The 25,429-nt window shown below is 42.9% G+C and overlaps 1 protein-coding gene across 7 annotated transcripts in view; it reads right to left on the bottom strand.

Moving 5' to 3' along the window:
* The window catches only part of PAQR3 (progestin and adipoQ receptor family member 3), a 1,198,746-nt gene that overhangs the window by 336,226 nt on the left and 837,091 nt on the right, over positions 1 to 25,429 (bottom strand). The gene's annotated exons all lie outside the window — the stretch shown is intronic.

Below are 25,429 nucleotides of genomic sequence, written 5' to 3'. Positions count from 1 at the left end.
TCTGTCATTAGCATTTATATACTTCCCTAAAAATCTAGTTAAATTTCAGCTAAAGAAAATTTACTTGAAGACATTTCTCATTCTGTAAACAATTAAGCTCTCCTCCCAAGATCTAAATAAAAATAGCCCATTTTCTGAACTACTTACCAGGTTAACCTTAGAATACAATCAAATCCATTTAAAAAACAAAGCAGTCTTAATTAGTGTGTAATAACAAAATGTAAGGAGAAGACTACACAAACTCATTCTTTAACCATTACCAGTTTGTTGAACATCACCTAGCTGAGACTGAATGAATGGTGCTTTGATGAAAGGAATAACTTTTTGTTTTTTTTTCTATTCACCTCCAAAGACTGGTAACTTTTAGTTATGTACTCACCATAACTTCAGATGTTTGGGATCCATCTCGCCTACATTCTGACTGATGGGTTCGGAGCCGATCCTCGGCTCCGACTCGGCACGCTTATGCCAAAGAGCGAAGTCTCTTATTGGCTGAGCTTACTATATCCCAGGATGCACCACTACCAGTCCCCCAGATCTAGTTTGTCCGCATACATGCACACACGCATGCACTGCTTATATAACATTGACAGATGATACAAGATAAAACAGTAGAACTCAAACCGTTCAATCTCTTCTGATCTCCAAGGCAGGGGAAGGAGGGTGGGTATTAGGAATGTAGGCGAGATGGATCCCAAACATCTGAAGTTATGGTGAGTACATAACTAAAAGATGTTATGTGATCCTATCTCGCCTACATTCTGACTGATGGGACAGCGTCCTAGCACCTAAATCCTGGGTGGCTCACTGGAAAACACTCCTGAGTACCGTGGAACCAAATGATGCTCGTCCTTTAGATGCCACATCCAATTTATAGTGGGAAATGAAAGTGTGCGGGTTGGACCATGTAGCCGCAGCACAAATTTCAGAAATAGCGAGCTTGGAATGGAATGCAATAGAGGTAGCCATAGCTCTAGTAGAGTGAGCTTTGACAGATGTTGTAAGTTGCTTATTTGAAGAGGAATAAGCTTGAGTTATGCAATCTCTGATCCATTTGGCAATAGTAGCTTTAGTGATGGATTTACCCAATTTATTATCTGAAAAGGACACAAACAATTGATCTGTTTTCCGAATTTGCTGAGTCCGATCTAGATAAAAGCGCAATTGCCTGTGAACATCCAATGTATGGAAGGTGTATTCCGCTTTGTTTGAAAATTTTGGAAAGAAAACTGGTAGCTCTAAAGATTGTTGGAGACAGAGATTAGAGCAAACTTTTGGGACAAAGGATGGATTAGGTCTAAGTGATACTCTATCTTTGTGAAAAATCAAATGCGGTGGTTTGATAGATAGTTCTTGAATTTCTGAAACTCTTCTTGCAGAGGTAATTGCAATTAAGAAGGCAGTTTTCCAAGACAGATATTTCAACTCACATGTAGCAACCGGTTCAAAAGGGGAAGATGTTAAGGCACGAAGTACCAAGTCAAGATCCCACGGAGGCGCAGGATGAAAAACTGGGGGTCTTAAAAGCACAGCACCTTTCATGAAAGTTTTACATAATCTGCTGCTCATCAACGGTGGGTCTGTGGAATCATGAAATTTGGAGATAGCTGCTAATTGGACTTTAATAGTAGAGACTGAAGATCCCTGATTAAACAAGGATGTTAAAAATTTCAAGACCTCTGGTATCGAGGCAGTAATAGGGTCTAATCCTCTGAGTTGAGCCCAGATAGCAAACCTCTTCCACTTACTGTGATACAACTTCTTAGTGGTGGGTTTGTGGGCTGAAGATAAAATGTGAATAACTTCCGGGTCCAAGGTGTGATTTCTGACTATAGTCGGAAGTGGAGGAGCCAAGCTGTTAATTTCAAAGTGTGAAGGGACTGGTGCTGTTGTCCCGACTGATGAACCAGAAGGTCCGAATTGGGTCCAAGAACCAAGGACCGTCCAGAGTATATTTCTGTAGGTAGGGGAACCATACCTGACGAGGCCAGTACGGAGCAATTAGAATCATTGTGGACCCCAATTGGGAAGCTTTCTGGATGACTTTGGGGAGGAGTGGAATCGGAGGAAAAGCATAAAGCAGTCCTGTTGGCCAAGGTTGGACTAGAGCATCCGTAGCTGTCTCCCCTTGACACGGGGTCAAGGAAAAGAACCTTTTGCACTTCATGTTTCGTGGTGTTGCAAACAGGTCGCAGCACGGAATCCCCCATCTTTCGAAAATCTGGGCTGCTACTGTTTCGTTCAGAGACCACTCGTGAGGAGAGAGAATAGCCCTGCTCAGTCTGTCTGCCAATACATTGGATTTGCCTGGAATGTGGGTCGCTACCAGGAAGCGCTTGGTAGCCACTGCCCATTCCCACACCCTCATAGCCTCTCTGCAAAGGGGGTAAGATCTGGTCCCTCATTGTTTGTTCAGATACCAGACTACCGACATGTTGTCTGTGTGGATGGCGATAATGCCTTGAGGGAGAAACTTGTGGAGGGCTTGTAAGGACAGAAGAACAGCCCTCATTTCCAACACATTGATATGGAGAGATGTTTCGTTGGGAAGCCAAGAACCTTGAACTGACCTGCCCAGACAATGCCCCCCCCACCCCGTTTGGGAGGCATCCGTAGTCAAGGTGGCCACCGGAGGGGGTATAACAAAGGGTCTTCCCTGATTCAGATTGGATGGCAGAAGCCACCAGCGGAGGTCCCGTTTGCACGTTTCTGTAATCAGTATGTGATGATTGAGGGGGAGATCTTGAAAAGACCATTGTGTCGATAATAGCCACTGGAGAATCCTCATGTGCAACCTTGCCAGAGGGACTAGGAGAACCGTGGCAGACATTGAACCTAGAAGTTGCAGGACCATCCTGGCTGGGGCTTTGGATCTTAGAAGCAGGGCTCGGACCTGAGTTTGTAATGTTTGTATCCTTTCGGTAGGAAGGAAGATCCGCATTAATTTTGAGTCTACCTCTGCTCCTATGAATTTTATGCGCTGAGAAGGCAGCAAGACAGACTTTGACCAGTTGAATGTAATTCCCAGGGAAACACCCAGGGAGGTGGTGGCTTGTAGGTTCTCTAGTAGTAGATGCCTGGTGGTGGCAGTCAGGAGCCAGTCGTCCAGATAGGGAAACACTTGGAATCCGAGACTCCTCAGGTGAGCAGTCACTACTGCCAAACACTTGGTGAACACCCTGGGGGCTGTGGTGAGACCAAAGGGCAGTGCACAAAATTGGAAATGACTGTCTCCCAGGCTGAAGCGCAGATACCTCCTGGACGCCTGATGTATCGGTATGTGATAATAGGCGTCCTTGAGATCTATGGAGCACATCCAAACATCTTTCTCCAACAATGGGAGAATGGATTGTAAAGTGACCATTCGGAACTTGGACTTCATGACGGACTGGTTTAGTTTGCTGAGATCCAAAATGGGTCTCAGGTCCCCTGTCTTTTTTGGCACTAAAAAGAACCTTGAGTAATTTCCGGATCCGATCTGGTCTGTGGGGACCGGTTGGATGACTCCTTTTTCTAGCAGCTTTGAGGCTTCTACGGCTGCAATTTCCCTTTGACTGGGTGGTGGGTCCGGGATTTTTTTGGACGGTGGGTAGTGAGTGTGTGAAGGGAATGGTGTAACCTCCGGCAATAATCCGAAGCACCCATCTGTCCTGAGTAATAGCCTCCCAGGCTTTTAGGTGCTTGGCAAAACGGCACCCGACTGGCTCCGGAGCAGCACAGCCGGGCAATCCCTCATGGAGTGTGGGAGGCTGAAGAGCCACGAAAGGACTCGCAGTCTCCAGTGTTGCGGGGGCCTCTGCCGCCTCTGGGACGGCGTCTCCCAGAAAAATTTCCCCGTCCCCTGCCTCTGAAAGGGGAATCTTCCTGCTGTTGGGGAAAGAATTTCTGTGATTTGCGGAACCACATCTTCCCTCCTCTTTTAGCCTTGGGATAAGGCCGAAAGGGAGTGGAATAACGTGCTCCTACGGCAGATAAAGTCTTTCCCTCCTGCTCACAGCGGGTAAGAGTGTCTTTTACCTTGGGTCCAAACAAAGAGGACCCATCAAAGGGAGCGTCGGCAAAGGAAGACTTGAAGGCCTCCGCGAAATGACACAAACGGAGCCAGGCTTGTCTCCGTAGAGCCACGCCTGTGCCTGCTGCTCTGCCCGCCCCTTCGGCCGCATATGAAATGAGCCTCATGGACGAGTTAGAAATCGAGGTAAGGATAGCCAACTGAGAGCTAACCGACTGGGCTAGCTGCTCAGGTAGGTTACCTGAGAGGGAGTCTGAGAGCTCCTTGACCAGATCCCTCTGTAGTCTGGTGAAATGTGCCAAATAATTCAGGGACCACAGAGTAAAGGCCGCTGAAGTCAGGGTGCGCTTCCCGTGCAGTCCATGCTCCTAGACTCCTTATTAGGAGGATGGACGGACGTTGAAGCCTCTGCCAAGTCCTGCTGGGTAGCAGATGCCACCACCATGGCATCTACAGCCACGCCTTTCGTTAAGAACTCCTTCTCGGGTGGGGCAGACAAAAATTTGTTAGGGCGAGAAGGCACTGGTTCCACAGTATCTGGATGTTCCCACGCCCTCCGACAAACCAAATCCAGGAGCTCGAAGGGCGGAGACACCCAAGAGGTGGAGGGCTGAGCCCCGAAGGCCTTGAGGAACACCGACTCATCAGCGGAGGGGGGTTTGGAATTCCAGCCGCCTCGTTGCTTAAGGATCTCTAGAATGTCTGCAAATGAGACATCATCCGGGGACGACTTAGGGGACCCCTCCGCATCATCAAGATCAGTGTCCGATGTAAGAGACTCATCGGGGGAGTCCACGTGCTTCCTCTTGCACAATCTCTTCCTTGGGGGCTCCTCCGAAGACAACTCCGAAAGACCCTCAGGAGGAGGGGAACCCCCAGTGGGGGTAACCTCAGGCCCCGGGGCTCCGCTGCCTAGAGACAGGGGAACTGCCAAAGACCCAGTCTCCATGCCCAGGGAAGGTGCCGGTAAAGCCATAGAGATGGCCGAAGAAGACTTGGCCAAGGCACTCCTCATAGCTCTGAAAGCCGGACCCCCAGAATCCTGGGAGGGTCCGGTCCCCGGAGCCATGATAGCAGACGGAAGTCCCGCGGCCGAAGCACCGAGAGGGAGGCTCGGAACCGACAGCATTGGTCCCGAAACGTCACCACCGGGTCCGGCCGAAGAAGTCCGTGTGCTAAACTCGGACCCGAAGGCCAGGGTTGGAGTAAGGGTCGGAGCCGACCCTAGGATCTCTACTGGCTCCATCAGCACCTGCTCCGACGGAGCCGAAGCAGTCGGAGGAGGAATGGCAATGGAGTGGGCTATCGGCTCTGAAGCCAATTGGGTCGGAGCCGAAACAAATTTCTGAAAGACTGGGGACTGGAACAGTCTTTGGAGCACCCTGTCTATGTCCGAATCTGACATCCTTGATGACCTGGAAGAGACCGAATGGGTCCGAGTAGGCCTCTCCAACGGCTCCAAGGGACTAGGGGACCGGCTCCGAATCGACTCTACAATTATCGGCGCCGAAGGAATGTCCAAACCAATTTCCATCGGTGCCGAAGAGGACTTCAGCGCCGAGGAGGAAGTGTCTGAGCGGACAACCTTCATCGGCTCCGAGATCAGTGGAGCCGATGAAGATGACCCGCCTCGATGTCCCAGACGACGGCTCCGAACCCAGAGGAGTCGAGGCTGGAGGCATCGAGGCAGACCGTTCCGCCCTCGGCTCCGAAGTCCGTGGAGCCGAAGGAGAAGCCTGCCTATGTTTTTTGGCGGTCGGTTCCGACGGACTGGTCGGAGCCGACGCCCTTTTCTTTTTAGCAGGAGAAGGAGAGGAAGCTAATGCCTCTTCAAATGAGGGTTTAATAAGGCCTTTTAATATAAGTTTATTTTTCCTCTCTTGGAGGACCCTCGAGGAAAACGCGTGACACACACTACAGGACTCCTGCAAATGTTTGGCACCCAAACAGTACACACAGAGAGAGTGGTCGTCTGTGATCGACATCTTGAAACTGCACTTAGTGCACTTTTTAAATCCTGAAGGCCTAGGAGCCTGTGACATAATGGCAACCAATTTAGTGTAACTTAGCCAAAACCAAACACACTAACAATGACAGAAAAAAGTGTCTTCTCTTTCTGCTTCTTCTTTTTTTTTTTTTTTTAAAACAAGGCTGTCTACAATAAACAAGAATAACCAAAGGGGTGAACAGCCCCTAAATAAAAAGGGACTAAAACAGTAACGGACTGACAGGGGAAGGCCCTTAAACTCAAAGGGAACCTCTGATCAGAACAAACGCATTCACTACACAAAAAACTTTACAGAAATGCTCACTCAAACACAAAAACCCAAGATAGCTGTTAAAACAGCTTTTTGTTGAAGATTTAGAAAATTCCTGACAGGAAAGTAAGTGAAAAAAGCACTACTTAGCTCAGCCAGCTCAAGACCACGTCTTAGCTTGTTAGCGGCAAACGAGATCTGGGGGACTGGTAGTGGTGCATCCTGGGATATAGTAAGCTCAGCCAATAAGAGACTTCGCTCTTTGGCATAAGCGTGCCGAGTCGGAGCCGAGGATCGGCTCCGAACCCATCAGTCAGAATGTAGGCGAGATAGGATCACATAACATCTACAGATTTAGATGTGATTCTTAATTTACTTGTATTTTAATTAATGTGTCCTTCTTGAATCATTTTCAGCTGCAACTTTGGTCACAAAATTATGTCCATATTTATGTCTAGTTTAATGTAACTATTCAACCAGCATGCTTTCAGGAGATAGGAGGAAAGTGGACTACCTGAGAAAACCCATACCAAAACATGGTATGTGGAGGAGGTAAAACTTGCTCACTCCATTTTGGGGAGGGGGAACTTTGCATTCCACATAAAAGTATTGCTTAGGTTTTGGGTTGTCATCAAACTGGTCAATGATCAAATGAACAGCCAGTGAAATCTACTGAATTATGGGAAGAGGAAATATCTGGAAGCATGTTCATTATAACCATAGATGTTTCAGTGTTGCACTGCAGCTGGATGTCTGACTATCTGACCTAACGTCTACAGCTTTGGACATCCCCTTGTGCAAGGGTAGACTCCTCTCACTGGAAATGGTAGAAGGACGTATGGTATAAACCATTCCATTTTCATTTCTTTCTTGGATGACTGTGGGGGTCACCAACAAAAGTGCTCATGGAGCCTGGGCATCAGGCTGAAAGTTATCCCTCCCCATATGCTCAATGGCCTGAAGGTAAGATTACAAATGTGCCTCTAAACTTAGGTTTATTAATCTCATGAATGTAGAAAGGAAAATAAATACATCAGGATATAAACAGAAGGGAGCCTAGATTGCAGCAATGACCCTTGTACTTCAGTCTCTACGGTTACGACGTTTCTAACACAACTGTGCTTTGTTCATTGTATGGGTCACTATTGTGGTATCTTTCATTATAACTTGAAACACATGTGCTTTGCAAAAGATGCAGGGACTAATCCAGCCCTGATCTTGGAAAGAGTAACCCAGTTTATGATGTCTACAAGTACAGATGGGACACCATAGAGCTCAATTGTCTATGCAAGTCCATCTCAGCTGAAAAAAGTTATCTCAGTTGATGACCATGCAAAAAGACTAGCTCTGAGATTATCCTATGTATAATCTAGTCCTGAAGGTTAACTTTTCATTGTGGAATAATGTTTAATTGTGGAATAAGATGGCTTTCTTACTACTGGAGTGTAAAAAAATAAAACAATGATGTTACAAGTGGCCAAGTGCAACTCTGCAAGCTGAATTCCCTTACTGCTTTGTTTTTTTTTAATGAAATTGCTGCTGGTGCAGTTTGTGTGCGTGTAACAGCAGTGATATCTTTTTTTAAATGTTTTTCTCTTTTCTTCATGGTTGCAGAGTACAGAGTTAGTATATGTATGAAAGGGAGTATTAAAGTTCCCTACTTGTGGGTGGGGTACAAGGGGGCTTGCACCCTTTCAAAGAATTATTCAAGAAACATGTCAAGTTGAAAGTTTTGGTGGTTTTCATCCAGTTGAAAATTTGCAGTTCACTTACTTGAGAAGACATGGGTAGAGCATTTAAAATTTTGTACACATTAGTGTCTAAAGTTTTGGAATTTTCCTTGTTGAGGTAACACACCAGGGAAAGGGCTTCTTGTGTTAAGAATATGATTGATGCTGAGCTGGCTGGAGAAAGTGGAGGGAAAATGAATTCTTAGTGCAAAGTTGAGATGCTAGATGTGGCTCTGGTTTTCATGGGAACATTAAATGAAGAAACCTTTTTAAAATGTCAAATGCAGGGACATATTCTAATGGAGATTCAAGGGGCAAGTACACTCAAGACATCAAAAGATGCACCTTGACTGAGATGCAAGATAACCCCTTGTCAAAAAGGGTTGCTAAATAAAGTAGAGCTTGTTGAACAGAAGTTATCTTGGGTTAAATGCCACATTCATTACACTAACTGGGAAACTTTGTCCACTCATCTCAGGAGAATTTCCATACAACAGCTCTTCTGGCATAGTTTGGCATATGCAGCAACTCAGCAGGAAAGGAAGATGAATGTCAGATAAAGGAGTTAACTTCCATGCTAACAAAATGAGGCATTTTAGGTATGTATTGACTAGAACCCCTTCCTGTTGCATAAGTAAACTGAGAGTGAGGGAGGAGAATGGGCCACTCTGCTTAGCCGTAGCAACAATTCTGTCTCAGCCAAAGAGAGGACACCAATATTAGGCTGTACCTGTCTTGTTAGACCTTTAGGAGCTTTTATGAGCTTTCTGAGGGTGAAATTTAATGGGGGAAAGCAAATAGGAGTCCCTTGCTCCATAAGAACAAAAATACATAAAGCCTCAAGGCACCCTTTTAAGGGGTATCGGGAGCAAAATTCTGTGATGTGGTTATTCTGAGGGAGACAAATAACTGTTGCTAGAGTGGTCCATGTGATTTTTCAATTTGTAAAAGTCTTACAGGTTTAGTTTACATTCACGGTGGTTGGGTATGGATCTGCCCATGTGGTCTATTAAGAAGTTTTGGTATGAAGCAATGTAAAGGGCTTGCAGTTGTACGTTCTGATGACTTATTCCCCATTCAATTATAGTCTGTCTTAACAGCTGGTATAAGTGAGTTCTTACTTGCATTGCTGATGTACCACATGACCAGAGTCATCTGTGATTGTTTATAATAATCTTGAATGATAGTCCAATTTGAAAATCTGGAGTGCACAGAAAAAGGCTGACATCTCTTTGAGGCTATGTTTGGTTTTACCTTGGTTGTTCCCCCTTTCCTGACACTTCAGGTGCATAGATTACTACTAGGCTACAGAACAGTTATACTTATTGAAGCTTAGCCAGTGCAGTACCACTGGTCTTCTTTAGTTTTTTTCCGGGTTAGGGGTCGCCACAGTGGATCACCGGTCTGCTTATGACTGGCAGTGAATTTTTACGACTTCAAGTTGCCAGCGCGCACACACACACACACACACACACACACACACACACACACACACACTCACTCATGCACCTACCTGCATTCTTTTAATGATGTTCAGTTGATAGCAGGAAGGACATGCAGACTCCACACAGAAGGCACTCCAGCCAAGAATCGAACCTGAGAGACTCTTGCTGTGAGGTGACAATGCTAACCACTGCACCACCCCGGACGGAAAGCCAGTGCAGTCAGCCAGTGCAGTATCACTGGTACCACTGAATAATTCACTGAATAATTCCTCGCCCTGTCCATAAGGTATTAGGAGGGGGAAGGGGGTTGGCCTTGGGTAAATTTGTGGTATGACATTCATTCATCTAAGTTAGATTTGAAGATAGTGAGGTTCACACCTTGCTTTATAGAAACTGGGTGCCTGTTCCACAGGTGGAGGGTTTTTTTCAAGCAATATATGTCATGCCAACAAGTCCTATTTATGTTGCAATATGGACTGATGTTCCTTAACCTTGTATTTGTGCTCCTACCAATCTTGCAAATATGCTGCAGATTAAGCAGGAGTGAGTCATTTAAAGCTTTGTAGACCAAGCATAACCTACCAGATATGAAAGAGGACAAAAAAAGTTTTCACATGCTCTGAGTAACATAGGGAGCACAAACCAGTGATTTTTTTTTTTTTTTGTGGGGAGCCACTGGGGATTTTCAAGTTGAATTAGTTGTTTGGACAGGTACATACCAATGGGCCCTTTTGACTAGTAGAGAGGAATGACCAAGACATGATACCCTTAATAATCAGTTGGGTAAATTAGATGGTTTTCCTACTGACATCAAATACATGCTTGTCACAGGAATGCTCATTATCAACAAAGGTGCCTAGTGGGGAGGGGTTGTGTGGTTGGTGTGTGAGAGTTCCTATTTTCCAATCTGGATGATGCAAATTTTTTTTTTTGTGCTTAGCTTTAGCGTCATGATCCTAACACCAAGGGTTTGTGTGAATTATGCCCTCTTGTGGGGTACATGTCTTCAGAGGAGATGATGATGGCTCCAAGCCTGTCGAACCTAGTCAGTCAGAAAGGCCTTTAATGTTATATTTGTCATCACAGAAGTAGAAGACAATCAGAAGAGGTCTCAGAAACAAGCCCTGTGGTACACCACTGGTGATGAGTCTCCTGGAGGATACTGTGCTATCAACGCAGTGGTACATATCAGTGACTCAGTTGGTAACTCAATGGATTATACAAGGATTTAATATTGTGTTTAACAAATCTGGCAGTAATGCCACAGTTGGGCAACATGTATGGTGTTAAATGCCGTAGCTATACCAAAGTAAGCTGTGTGCATGAAGTTACCCTCATCTACTGCTTCAGTTATGCACAGGTTTAATAGACATGATCTACTTCATACAAAGCCAGACTGCTTACTGTCTCAGGTTTGTAGGCTCACTATATTCATGTTCATGAAGTCCACGATGATACCATTCCATCACTTTGTGAATGATGCTGGTGATGCTAATGTGTTTATAATTGCCAACGTCCGTGATGGGTCCTACCTTGTGGGGTGGGGACTACTACACCTGTTATTCTGGATTCTGATGTGCATCCATTGGAGAAGCTGTGTTTGAATAGTTTAGAGAGCAGAGAAGTTTGAGAGGGGATGTTTCATACTGTTTTGAACAGGAAGATTCCTTACATGTGTCAGCATTACAAAGATAGCAGATATGATATAAAGAATTTATATCAGTCTATAAAAAAAGGTAAAGGCCAGGAAAAATGTAAATGTAAAATACACTTATGGCAAAAGATTTAGTGCTAATGGGATTAATGATATTTATTTTCTTCCTACTCATGTTTCCTTTGTAGAGGGAGCAATACATACATTTTGGAAATGTTGGGGTATTACTGAAGCTGATGAAATTTTGGGTTTAAATTTAAATTATAAGTTAAAAATTTCCGATAAGAATTCATCAAGTCTAATGGTTAGGCTGGTACATACAGCAATGCTAATGGACTTGCAATTAACTTGTAAAGGTTGTAGTATTTGCCCCTTTTTAGACTTGACTACTTCATATATTCTAAATGGCCAAAAGTGTGTTCAATTGGTATCAGTAATTGTTTTCCAAAGGCTGTGGTCTATTCCCTTAAATGTCCCTGTAATCAACATTAAGTGGGACAAACTAAGCAACCAGTAAGAGCGCATTCTGGAGCATCTTAGAGACATACCGACTTCAGACCAGTGACAAGTGGAGTACAACAGGGTTCAGTCATGGGTCCTCTCCTGTTTGGTATCTACTTCTCTGAAGTACAGGCTAACACAGAAGGTCTTTGGCTAACAAAGTTCGCAGAGGACTACAAACTAGGAGCCATAATCGAAACTCCTAATGATGTGGACATCCTACAAAAGGGCCCCACTGAGACAGATGCCTGGTGTCAAAGCCATAGCCAAAAGCTCAACGCCAAAAAGTGCACTGTCATCCCCCTTTGGTAAAAACTCTGTACCCATGAACTACAACATAGGCGGTAGTATAAACATCGAAAGTGTGACAAGAGACCTTGGGACACAGGTGGACAGTAGCCGCTCCTTTGATAATCACATTGCCACAGTAGTCAGGAAATCCTTCTACGTGGCACACCTCATCACAAAAGGTTTCTCATCCAGAAAAAAAGAGGTCATTGTTCCCCTCTACTCACCACTCATTAGATCCATTATAGAGTACAACGCCCCTTTTGGTATGTACCTCACAAGACATCTACAACAGCTGGAAAGGCCGCAGAAATACCTCACAACGAGAATTACCGGCCTCAAACAGATGCCCTACGCAGACCGTCTCAAAAACTCCATCTTTACTCCGTCGCATATCGTCTACTCAGAGGTGATTTCGGCCTAACATACAAAGTTATGTCAAACCCAGAGCTGTTGGACATGCTCCATTTAAAGAAGTCCCAATCCCTCCGAGCTACATGCTCTAGGGACCTAAACCTTGTCACCACAATAAACAGAACATGCCGGAGGGATAGATTCCTGTCCCAGAGACTTCCCATACTCTGGAATAGACTACCTATCTATATCAAACAAAGCTCCTCATTAGTACTCTTCATGAAAAATCTTGATGATTGGATGGGAAATAGGAAATTCACCCCAGGGATCACCTCTGTGGCTCTGCTCGACAGTGGCACAGGAAAATAATTTTCTTGGGCGGCAAAAGCCAGGGTACCTTTTTGGCTGGGCATGTATAGGCCCTAGGTCCGATAGCCTAGTACCTACCTATGAACCTATACACAATGGATCACAGAAAAGTCCTGTAGCACTGCACTTTCAAAATGTACATAATTTTGATTCAAGTATATTGTAGTTATTTTAGTCTGTGTATTTGCAGAACTGTTGATTTACTGCTAAATGTTTCTGATGTTTTATTGGAAAAGATATAGGGCCAGATTCAATAAAGCCTGCGCCAAGTGTACATGATATGTATTCAAGAACATTCTTATATTTTTTGTGTTTTCTAGTTATGCACTTTCTGGTAACCTTTAAGAATCCCTGTCAATATTTAAAGCTGCAAGAATATCAGTAGAAAAACTAAAATTAGGAGGAGGAAGGTGTGAGTTATGTTTGTGTCATCTGTTCACTCAGAATGGTATACACTTAGTGTAGGTGTTATTGAATCCCGGGGAATATTTTTGATTGTGATACCTTAAATCATGGTTTAAACATGAAACAGTTTTTATGAATGCTAGTGGGGAAAGATTTTTGTAAGTGTGCAAGTTTTTTATTGGTTAACTGCTTAACTGATAAGAATGGAATAGAAAATTGCACTTACTTAAATATCACTTATTTCAAAATGTTTTCAGAACCAGTACAAGGCTTTCAGCCAAAGCGCTTGTTCATTTAGTATTAAAGGTTTTGGAGAGCGAGTTGTTAATAATGGAATCAAGTTTGAGTTTAAGATAAAAAGCAATTTATTTCCGTTTTTTATTTTCCACTGATAATCATCATATGGAGTTCTTATATAGTGCTGAGAAAGACTGACAGTTCACAGATTCATAGGCTGTCATCTAGGCTAACGACCACTACAACCCTAGCCGTGCATCGAGTGGCATTTGATTTGAGAGCGAAAGAGCAATATCGTGTTGTCAGTAGAAAAGGGGTAAGTGAAGAAGTCACTCATTTTAAATTACAGATTTAGAAGAATTACAAAGGAATTTAGAGAAAGAAATCTAATAATCTACCAATCTGGTTTTATTGCAGCAATATTTGATGCTTTGTATTTCCCCCTTTTAGGTTTATGTGTTACAGTAAAAAATATTTTTTGCTTGGTCCAGATAATGTGGATTTACAGAAGTAGTGTGAGAAAGTGTCTTTAAATTGCTTGTAGGAGTTTCTAAAAATTCTTGTTGAATATGAGAAAAGACCAGTTGAAATACTTACTGGAAAGATTAGTAGCATTTTGGACGCTAAAGGGCAGTTTCACACTACTTCTGAATCTATTAGCCACCAAAAAGATAAACTGGATAATGATCTGGGCAGATATGTGAAAATTCGAAGATAAGATTATACTATAAAAATGATGCAAACTCCAGAGGAATCTGGGAGATTTTGAGGAAGGTAGTCAGATTCCATGGAAGACAGAAGTCTTGGGGGGGAGGGGGGGGGTCACATCATTCTAAAAATGCTGTGAAAAAACTGAATTGGGAGTGAGAAGCAAGAATTCAAGCAGGCATACCATACATGTTCAGAAGCCTCTAAGCCTATACTGGGAAATGTAGAAGCTGATGGGACTTTATTGCAGGAATGGAAATATCAGAAAGTTCAACAATCCCAACAATTTTATAAGGGTAAAGATAAAAACACAGTCCAAACATTGTGATTTCAGTAATAAGTCTGCTTATGTAGATAAATGTGTTTCAGATTAGTATTTGATAGTGACTTTGGGGGAAATAAAATTATCAGACGGTACTAAAAGCCTTTTCCAGAAGGGTTTAAAGTTTATATATACTAGCAGACTGTAGTTGGCTGAACTAAAGTTAGATGTCTGGTTAGTTTTTAGGAAGCTACAACTGAAGCAATTTTTTGTGAACAAGAATAAAGAAGTGTAATTAGATCCCATGGAAAAAAGTCAGCTACTGTGTTTTACAATTTAGTAATGAAAGATGCTGCAAATTATTTCAATGAGGTTAAGAAATGGATGGCACAGTGGTGCAGCTCTAGTGTTCTTGCCTCACAGCAAGAGGTTCTCCGGTTCAATTCTCAGCTGGAGTGCCTTCTGTGCAGAGTCTGCATGTCCTTCCTGTGTTTGTGTTGGTTTCCTAGAGGTGCTCTGGTTTCCTCCCACGTGTCAAAGACTTGCACCTGGAGTGTTTCTTTCTGGGCCTCCGCTGAAAATTGGCTTTGCTCCAAGTCAGACTTTCCCTGGTAAACAAATGTTAAATAAATAAATTAAATATTACATTAAATAAAATTTAAATGAGCCAGAATGGAATATTTTAAGACAACTAAAGGAAGATGTGAATATGTTAATTAAACTGGCTGACAAAGGGGAAATATAATCATGTCTAAAGAGTTTTATTTAGAAAATGAAATTGAATATAACAAATATCTGAAAAATTCATTAGAGAGTACACATAAAGGTTTGCAAAGTTTAATAAATTAAATAGCAGCGGCTTTACAATAACAAAGGATGGGGGAGAAACTAGTTATCTTAAGGTCCAGGCTTCCTTTATTTTATAAAAATACACACAAATATGTATTTGCAGCTTTCCAAGATGGCTGCACACTGATCAACAGCTTAACTTCAGCTCTCTCATTGTGAAAAAGAAACTGAAATGAGAGAGGCCAAAAACTCGTCACCTTTAGTAAATTCAGTTACTGGCTAGATGCCAGCCCGGATGCCAGCAAGGAAGAAAATGAGAGGCTGAAAGAAACTCAACTAGAAAAGGTCAAGGGAAAACACTGACCATGAAGAATCTTGTAGCTGTTCAGCAAAAAGCAGTTCAAGCTCCAGCTTTGATGCAAAACATGGCTTTCAGCAAACCAGAGGAAAAAGTAAGTTAAATGTGCTCAGAACTTATTAAAACAATTGAAACACCAAAGGAATACATCAACTCAAAAGAAGAAAAGGCTGAAAAAAATAGAAGAAGCTTTAAACAGATATTCAAAGGAGCAGATAAAACTGCAAATATCAGAGTTCCAAATGAAGTAAAGGCTGGCTGAGTAGGAAGCTGATAAAAAAAGTGAAGTTTCAAAAAAAATGTTGAATTAGAGGAGAGATTACACAGGGAAAACCTGAGATTTTCTGCTGTACCACAGATACTAGAAGAAACAGATTATTCATTTTATGAAGGCACAAATAAGCAACTGAACTGCTATTCCACAGCAGGATCTGTTAATTGAAAGGTCCCATCGTGTGTAGATGAGTGGGTATATTGAACCTAGTCAGCCACTGTAGTGAGACAGCAGGTACAAACAGGTTACTGAGCATGTGCGAGATCAGTGCCATTTTGTACAGTCATTCAGTTTGAGAGCAAGCTTGAATGGAGATGCACAAGTGAGTGTGTTAGAAGTAATGAGTCAGTCAGTAAACATGTAGTTCTATGTTCCAGTTACAATTCCGGATATGTTTATGTACAATAAATGACTTGAACCCATCCTGTGACTCCGTCTCTCATTGAATACACAAGACATGCAACATAGTTTTTAGAATGGGATCTGAAGTTGAAGCAGCTCGCAAACCATGAGGCACACAATTAGAAGTGGAGTAATATACAGGAGTGAAGTCACAAAAAGGTCAACGGTTATTCAGAGTTACTTAAATTTGTTTCAAATGATTTCAGTCGCCAAACAAGTGGCATAACATTCAAAGTGTTCAAATAATTTCTGAGTTATTCCAAATGTCTCAGATAGTAACATAATGATTAAAGTGTTTGAAATAATCTTCAAAGTGTTTAAATTGTCTAAATGTTTTGCAATGTCTGACATTTTCACAGTAACTTAAGATTTTTCAAAGTGTTTGGAGTGTTCAAGGTATTTGGAGTGTTATTATAAAGCATTTTTGGAGAGATTGTTGTAAATTTTTTTGCAATATTACAAGTACCAGGTCTATACTTATGTTTAAAAGAAATTTGTTGTTATGGCAGAGGGATTTCGCAGACCTGAACCGCTGATGTTTGATAATAATAATAATATTACAGAAAATTGGTGAGTGTTTGAGCAAGAACATGATATTTTCATACAGGCTAGATTTTCTGATAAAGACACATGTACAAGGGCATCTGCACTTTTCAATTTAGCTGGCTTAGAGGCCATTGAGTGAGAACATTCATTTGTGTATGCATCTGCTGTGTATGCAGGGGAGGGGGAGAACCGCCATATTGTAATACAGGCTGAAACGCGGGAAGATGTTGAATGCTTAAAATGTAAATTTAGAGAAATGTGTAACCCTCAAATGAAAATTACAATGGAGAGGCACAAATTTTACAAAAGAAATCAAAAGCATGCTGAAACTACTGCAGCATATATTACTAATTTAAGAAATGAAGCAAAAATATGCAGATTTGGTGATCTATGAGATGATTTGATAAAAGACGGTCTTATATGTGGTGTTAATGATACCGCTAGAAAGATTTTGCTTCGAGAGACTGAAGTAACATTAAGCATAGCCACAGAGATTTGTCAAATGCATGAGCTTACAGAAAAGCATACAAATATTTTTACAAATGAGAAAAGCATGTTTGGAGTATCTGCTAATGTGAATGTGATAGTGTATAGCAGAAAGTTAAGATGAAAAAGAACTAAAAACCAAAGAGTGTGGCTTCCAACCTCATTATTAACTGTCACGACTTTGAAGGCAGTCATGAACCTAAAGGGGAAAAGTGTTTGGCTTTTGGTCAGCAATGTCACAAATATAAAAAGTGTAATAATTTCAAAAGGCTTTGCAAGTCTAAAGTGTTGCAGACTCATGTTAAAAGAGAGTATCCAAAGAAGCAAGTAGATCAGACAGACTGTAGCAAACTCCGAGTGCACAAAGTCTTTTAAATGTAAATATTTAAGATTAAATAATAGTATTTTTTGTGTACCTATTTAGTTTTTATATTTGTTGTTGGGGACAAAGTATGAATGAAACACGAGGGTGTTGTCCGGTTTAACCAGAGTAGTTTCTTGTTGCTATTTAAACCAAAGTATTTTTGTAGTAGTAATCTGAAGAAGTTCTACAAATGTCTGGATGAAAGCGCTTATGTGAATTTTATTATTTTACTGTGTTATACATTGAATAAAATGTTGGGAATATAAGGCTTCTTTTAGTTTCTGCATTCTTCCTGCACTGCTGTGATCTGTGGTTCATGTATTCCTTGGTTGGTCTGTTTTTTCATTCATTTTGTTACTTATACTACACAACTTTAGTGTTATTAATAGCACATTTTTGATGGAGGTTGACTGAGAATAAATGATTGGTTGTGTAGGTCCAGGGATGGAGTGAACATCTCCACATCATAAAATCTTAAGGAGTTGAGCTTTGACATGGTGTAGAAGGTTAGCCTTATTTGTGTGCCTAGAGAGATTATATGGTGTTAATTTTACTTTGTTAGGTGCAGGAAGGTAGTAGACTTTAGTAAGGTGAATTGTGTTGTGTTTAATTAGGTATGGTTTAATGCTAGAGAAACTTTCTATATGGATGTCAAGAGGTGAAGCCTTGGTGGATTTATTTATAGTTCCTGGTTAGTGTATACTTAAATGAGGTGGCTTGTAGGAGTAGGCACAGCAGGGTGAATAGTGATACTGAGAAGATAGAGTGATGTGTGGGCAGAATCACAGTTTAGGTTGATGTTGGTTAGAGAAAGAGAGTATGTAAACATCGATAAACAGGGAAAAGGAAGAGCTGTGGAAAATACAATATGTATTATTGGTGGAGTTAAGGGAAAAATTAGATATGTAATAGTGGTAGAGTTTAAGTGTGGGAATAGGTTATACTATGTATAAAACAAATACTAAGCAGTATGAAAATAGCTGTGCTCTGTGGGTGTGAAGGGGATGGAGTTGCAATTAGAAATGTGTTTACTCAATAATGGCTGTAGGTGTGAGGAGCTATGGATACTATTTAAGAGATTGACAATGGTGGGTAGGGCAGCGTAGTGAGCCTGAGCGTAACGAGGGCAAATGGAATGGGCAGATCCTGTTCTCTGTTAACTTCAAAAGAAAAATAAACAATTAGAGAAACCATAAGTAAAGAGAATTCAATAGTAGGCAGTACATATAGGTAAAGTATGGACAGAGTTTTATAGGAGATGGTATAGAGTGCTGAGGCAAGGTACTTGTAGCAACAGTGCAAACTGTAGAGCTCTAGTATATACATGGTAATGAAAAGGAGGGGACAGGTGAAGTGAACCTGGTTAGAGTAAGAAGGATAGGTGATAGTAATATCTAGGATGAGGAGGGTAGTCAAAAACTGCGCAGGGATGGAGAGAGGCTATGGAATTTCGAGGAGGAGAAGAGAAAGCATATATGCAGAGAGCAGACTAGAGGGGAGGGGATCAGCAATCGTACATCTCGGTGATGTGCAGACAGTTTAAAATCAGAGAAAAATGCAGGCTTACACTTAAAAGATTGGTATACAATGTAGAATAAGGCCCTGGTTTTAGACGGAAGGTAGTGCCCATTTTAGGAAGGGTTTCCAACTTCGTGCTGGTCAGCAACAGTGTTCTGTTTGTTGTAGTTTAGACAGTCAGGGCTCGATTACCTGGGAATAAAAAAGGGGGGGAGAAAGGATATGTGAGTTCCATGACAGTGAGAAATAAGACAAGAACAGAGTAGGAGACAGCCTGGCAGTGAGGGTAGAGGTAGGGGAAGAGTTTTCAGGGTTAGTAAGAAGCCTTGTAGTGGGTGGTAATGAAAAGGAGGGGACAGGTGAAGTGAACCTGGTTAGAGTAAGAAGGATAGGTAATAAGATTGTTAGGCAAAGTATGTAGAATGTGACAGGCAATATACTGTAAAATTAACAGAACTTGTGTTAAAAAGACGCAGTAAATGCTTAGTAGTTGCAATGCATTCACTATTGCTACAATAGCCATATTCCATATTTAAGCAGCTAGTGATACTTGAATGTTACAAAATAACCTCTTATCTAAGTATGTTATGCAATGGTTAAGCCTATGTAAAATGGTAAAAAAGGTAAGTAGTTAGATCATCAAGCTCAGATTAACCCAGTTTCTGTGGTTGTAGTATATCACAGTCTTAGCAGTTAGGCAAATCTGACTAGGTAATTGCTGAGAGCAATAAGCTTAAAGTCACGTGTCTAAGGCAAAAAACAGCTAATGTAACTAGAACAAAACAATGCACAGGTGACAGCAAGAAGTCTAGCTAGCAGTCAGTTAGGCATTAGTAATGTACATCTCATCACACTGAATCCAACATAATGATCAAGTGAGTCCTAAATTACTTACATCAGATAGTATTTTCCACAGTGAAAAAGAAAAACGTTGCAATTAGCTGTTCATGCACATCACAGAGACAACTGCAGAAGGTGGGGCTGTACTGAGAAAAAATGGCACAGAACGCCAGTTTGAAGACTTTAACTGATGCAAGGCATTATGGGAGGCCAGAATGAAAGTAAAACCTAGGTAATATAATCTCGGAAATGCCATGCATGCCATGGAACAATTTTTTTTCTTGTATCCATACAACATTACTGTTGGAGGTAATGGTGAAGACGAACATGACAGAAATCTCAGGACAGTTTTACACTGTGCACATGAAGTAAATCTTAAACCGAATCCCCAGAAATGTAAATTCAAACTGAAATAAGTTACTTCTGTAGGACATATGTTTACCATTTCTGGCTTACAACCAGATCCATGTAAGCAAACAGCAATTCTTGAGATGCCACTTCCAGAGAATATTACATCTTTACAATGTTTTATAGGCATGGTCAACTATTTAGGAAAGTTCATCCCAGACTTGAACTTTCTGTCCCATTACGTGAGTTGACATGCAAAAAATGTAAACTGGTCCTGGTTGGAACATCAAAGAACATTTGACATTCTGAAGAAAATTGCCAGCCCACTCACACTGAGATATTACGATGTTCACAAACCTGTAATTCTTTCTTTTGATGCTTCCAGGTATGGCCTTGGCGCAGCTTGTCTTCAAGAAGGCATAGCAGTTGCTTACGCATCAAGAACTTTAACTCAAACAGAGATGCATTATGCACAAATAGAGAAAGAACTTTTTGGCAGTAGTATTTGCATGTTCAAAGTTCAGTGATTATACTTATGGCAGACCTCTCCAAATAGAGACTGATCACCAACCACTAGTGACAGCTTTGAAAAAGCCAATGCATACAGCTCCAGCACGATTGCAGCACATGATGTTAAAACTGTAAAAATACAATTTCAATATTGTTTATAAAAAGGGTAAATACTTGTACCTTGATGATGCTAAATGCATCCAAACAAATGACAGAGCAGCATGAATAAGAAATTGCAGACTTTGAAGTCATGGAAGTCAGAAATGTTATCATCACGCCTTGTTGAACTAAATCACACAGCTTCAGATCCAATTCTCCAGAAGGTGAAACACTATCAGTCAAGAATGACCAACAGGACAATCCAGTTCACCACTTGACATTCAGCAGTATTTTCCTTACAGAGACGGGTTCATCATGACAGAAGATGGAATCAATCATGAAAGGTCCAAAATCCAATAATTCCTAAAGCCTTACAACAGGAATATATCAAAATCTTGCATTGTGGTCACCCAAGTACTGATTCAACCAAAAGAAGGGCAAGAGGCATTGCATTTTGGCCTTCTATGTCTAAAGATATAGAGAAGGAAACTTTAGCATGTTAAATTTGCAACAGCACCAAACCGCACCAACAAAAAGGATCACTTCAGCTACACCAAATTCCTGAATTACCATGGTCAACGGTTGCAGATATTTTACAGATATTTTCAAATGGAACAGTCAACACTACTTTGTGTTAGTAGACTCTTACTCAAATTGGTTTGAAATTGACCTACTTCCTAACCAGACATCTAACCCAGTCATTACAAAACTGAAGGGACATTTTTCTGTCCATGGTACTCTGCACAAAGTCATGTCTAATAACAGTGCAGTTTACTAGTCAGCAGTTCAAGAAATTTGCTGTGTCTTGGGACTTTGTTCATAGTTCCAGTAGTCCTGAGCATCCATAATCCAATGGGTTAGCTGAACGTGCAGTTCAGAGTGCAAAACGTTTGTTGGAGAAAACCTAGATAGATGGTACCGATGTTTTACTTAACATACTCAATCTCAGAAATATTCTTCGAGACAACTTGCTTGGTTCACCGGCTCAAAGATTGATGCCCAGACAGACATGAAATAGAAGTTATGTACTCACCATAACGTTCCATCTGAGTAGATACTTAATTTGTCTGCAACCTGCGGGATTCGGATCCGACCGGCAGCTTTCCAAGCTTCAAGATCCGAGCTCGTAGCTCCTCCCCCTACCCATAATCCCATGCTACCAACCACATTACCTCAGATCGGTTATTTTGCCCTAAGCTAAAGATGGAGAGAAATCTCCACAGGACAATATTTTACCGAGGTTCGGGGGATGGCACGGGGGGTCGGTTGCAGATAAATGAAGTATCTACTCAGATGGAACGTTATGGTGAGTACATAACTTCTATATCTGAAGTAGTTACTTCATTTGATCTGCAACCTGTGGGACAGAGTCCCCAGCTTACCTAAAAGCCCTGGGTGGTCCCTACGGAAGAATATTCCGAAGCACCGCGGAGCCAAAGGAAGCCCTACTTCTGGAGATCATGTCCAGCTTGTAATGAGAAATGAACGTATGGGAAGAGGACCAGGTAGCCGCTGAACAAATATCGTCAACTGGAACTCAAGACCAAAACGCTGTTGAGGTAGCCACAGACCTGGTAGAATGTGCCCGAATGACAACCAGAGCTGGTCTCCCAATTGAAATGTATGCCTGTCTGATACATTGAGAAATCCAATTCGCTACTGTCACCTTAGAAATTGGTTTGCCCATGGCTGATTTAGCATAAGAAACAAACAACTGGTCTGACTTGCGGAAATCTTTAGTCCTATGCAAGTAAAAACGCAGTTGCCTGTGTACATCCAATTTGTGCAATGTGTATTCACCTTTGTTTTGGAAGCTAGGAAAGAAAACAGGGAGGTTAACAGATTGATTAATGTTAGATTCTGTGGCTACCTTAGGAAGAAAAGAAGGATTAGTCCTGAGGGCAACCCTATCTTTGTGAAAAATAAGGTATGGATACTTAATGCACAAGGCTTGTAGTTCTGATACCCGCTTGGCAGAGGTAATCGCTGCCAAGAAGGCTGTCTTCCAAGATAAGAACTTTAAGGGCACAGAGGCTGCAGGTTCGAAAGGTGGTCCTGTTAATGCTTGTAATACCAGGGTAAGATCCCATGGAGGCATAGCCGGTTTAATGGGAGGCTTTAAGAGGAACACGCCTTTTAGGAAGGCTTTGCATATTTTAGCTGAAGCCAAAGAACTTATGCCATCTCCCACATGATAATGGGAGATGGCTGCAAGTTGAACTTTAATGGTGGACGCACTAGCTCCCTGCTCGAAAAGGAGGGATAGAAAGTCCAGAATGGTGGGAATAGGAACCGTAAAGGGATCTAATCCCTTACCCTTTGCCCAGATGGAAAAACGTTTCCATTTACTGTTGTAGAGTTTTCTGGTGGATGGCTTATGAGCTGCCACGAGAATAGCCTTGACTGGAGAAGAGATACCGGGAGTCCTTGCCATTAGCGGAACTGCATCAGCCAGGCTGTGAGCCGGAGGCTGACCAAGTTTGGAGTGTGGCAACTCGTCGGATGCGAGATTAGGTCTGGTCTGGGATCCAGAATCCAAGGGGGAGCCACACTGTGAGACTGCAGAAAGGGGAACCAGACTTGTCGAGGCCAGAATGGGGCAATGAGAATCACTTTGCTCCCCAACCGACAGGCTTTCTGGATGAATTTCATCATCAGAGGAAGAGGAGGATATGCATAAAGAAGACCGGGCGGCCAGACCTGGGAGATTCCCCTTTGGGGGGAACTATCGCGAAGTACTCGCTGCATTTTGAGTTTAGGGAGAGGCAAAAAGGTCGCAGCGAGGTTGACCCCATTTGTGGAACATCTGTTTCGCGACAGAGGAATTCAGAGACCACTCGTAAGGGCTGAGAAACACCCGACTTAGGCTGTCTGCTAATATGTTGGTCAGTCCCGGAATGTGCGTTGCTATCAGAAAGCGGTTGGTGGAAATAGCCCATTCCCACACTCTCATGGCTTCTCGACACAGGGGGTAAGACCTGGTCCCTCCCTGTTTGTTTATGTACCAGACAACGGACATGTTGTCCATCTGGATTGCAACAGTCCCCAGAGGTAGAAGGTGATGGAGAGCTTGCAACGCCAATAGCACTGCCCTCATCTCTAGGACATTGATATGCAATGCAGTCTCTAGAGGAGTCCACGTTCCTTGGACTGACTTGCCTGCATAATGCCTGCCCCACCCGAGGCAGGAAGCGTCCGTGGTCAATGTGGCTTCGACTGGGGGAATCACAAAGGGTCTCCCTTCCTTGAGTTCTTCTGCCTGCAGCCACCAAAGTAGGGAGTCCCTGCATGCCCTGCTCAGAGGAATCGGCATGTCCAAAGGATGGGTCAACAGAGACCATTGGACCTGGAGAGTCCACTGTAATACACGCATCCGCAGACGGGCATGGAGAGAAAGGCCGATTGCCGCCGACATAGATCCTAACGCCCTCAGGACTAATTCTGCTGGGGGGGGTTGGGTTCTGAAGAATATCCAAGACTTGGTGGTACAAACTGTTTATTCTGGTTGGTGTGAGAACCACTCTGGAGATTCGAGTATCCAACCTGGCCCCTATGAAATCTAGGGTTTGAGTTGGGCACAGGCAGGACTTCTTCAAATTGACTGAGATGCCCAATTGAGCAAACAGAGATAGGGCATAGTCTCTCGCTGTAACCAGAAGATGCTTGTTGGGGGCGGTGAGGAGCCAATCGTCCAGGTAAGGGAACACCTGAATGCCCTGGAGTCTCAGGTGGGCTGCTACCACTGCCATGACTTTGGTAAACACTCTGGGGGCTGAGGTTAGGCCAAATGGAAGAACCCTGAATTGATAATGACTGGCTCCTAGTCGGAAGCGGAGAAATCTCCTGGACCGTCTGTCCATTAGTATATGGCAGTACGCGTCCTTGAGATCTAACGAGCACATCCAGTCGTTCTCCTGCAGAAGGGGGGGAACAGATTGGAGAGTGACCATCCGGAACTTTTCCTTGGGTATGAACAGGTTCAGGGACGAAAGGTCTAGAATGGATCGGAGTAATAACCCGATCCGGACTGATCTGGGGGGACGGGCTGGATGGCTCTTTTCCTTAGCAACTCTGAAATTTCTTGAGTTGCGGACTCCCTTTGATGGGGTGGAACATCGGGGAGATGTTTGGACTTGGGGGGGGGGGTTGCAAGAACGGTATTGTGTAACCTCTGGATATTATCCGGAGCGCCCATCGATCATTTGTAATTGACTCCCAGTTTGATAGGTGCTCCGATAGTCGCCCCCCGACTGCCTCCAGAGAGGGACAGTCGGGCAAGCCCTCAGGGCTGTTGCGCGGGTCCCTCCGAGAAGGGTTCTCTAGACCCGAAGTTACGCGGGCCCCCTCTGCCTCTGGGCCAGCGTCCACCTTGTCCTCCTCTGCCTCTAGAGGACGAGTTGTCTGCAGCAGGACGGGATTGCTGAGATTTACGGAACCACAGCTTCTTTTGCCCCCTCTGATTCCTGGAGAAGGATCTTTGGGGGTTCGAGAAGCGGACTCCGACGGCCGACAGCGTCTTCCCATCCTTCTCGCTTTGGACTAGCATGTCGCGAACCGATGAGCCAAATAAGTCCGAACCATCGTAATTTGTTCATGAAGGACGCCCTGAAGGGATCCGTGAAGTCGCAAAGGCGGAGCCAGCCGTCACAAAACTACTCCCGCTCCGCTAGCT

The sequence above is a fragment of the Protopterus annectens genome, chromosome 2.part0, assembly GCF_019279795.1.
Source record: "Protopterus annectens isolate FY-2018-M chromosome 2.part0, PAN1.0, whole genome shotgun sequence".
NCBI classification, from domain to species: Eukaryota; Metazoa; Chordata; order Ceratodontiformes; family Protopteridae; genus Protopterus; species Protopterus annectens.
The sequence above is the reverse complement of the archived record's forward strand: the minus strand, read 5'-3'. Positions and strand labels throughout refer to the sequence as shown.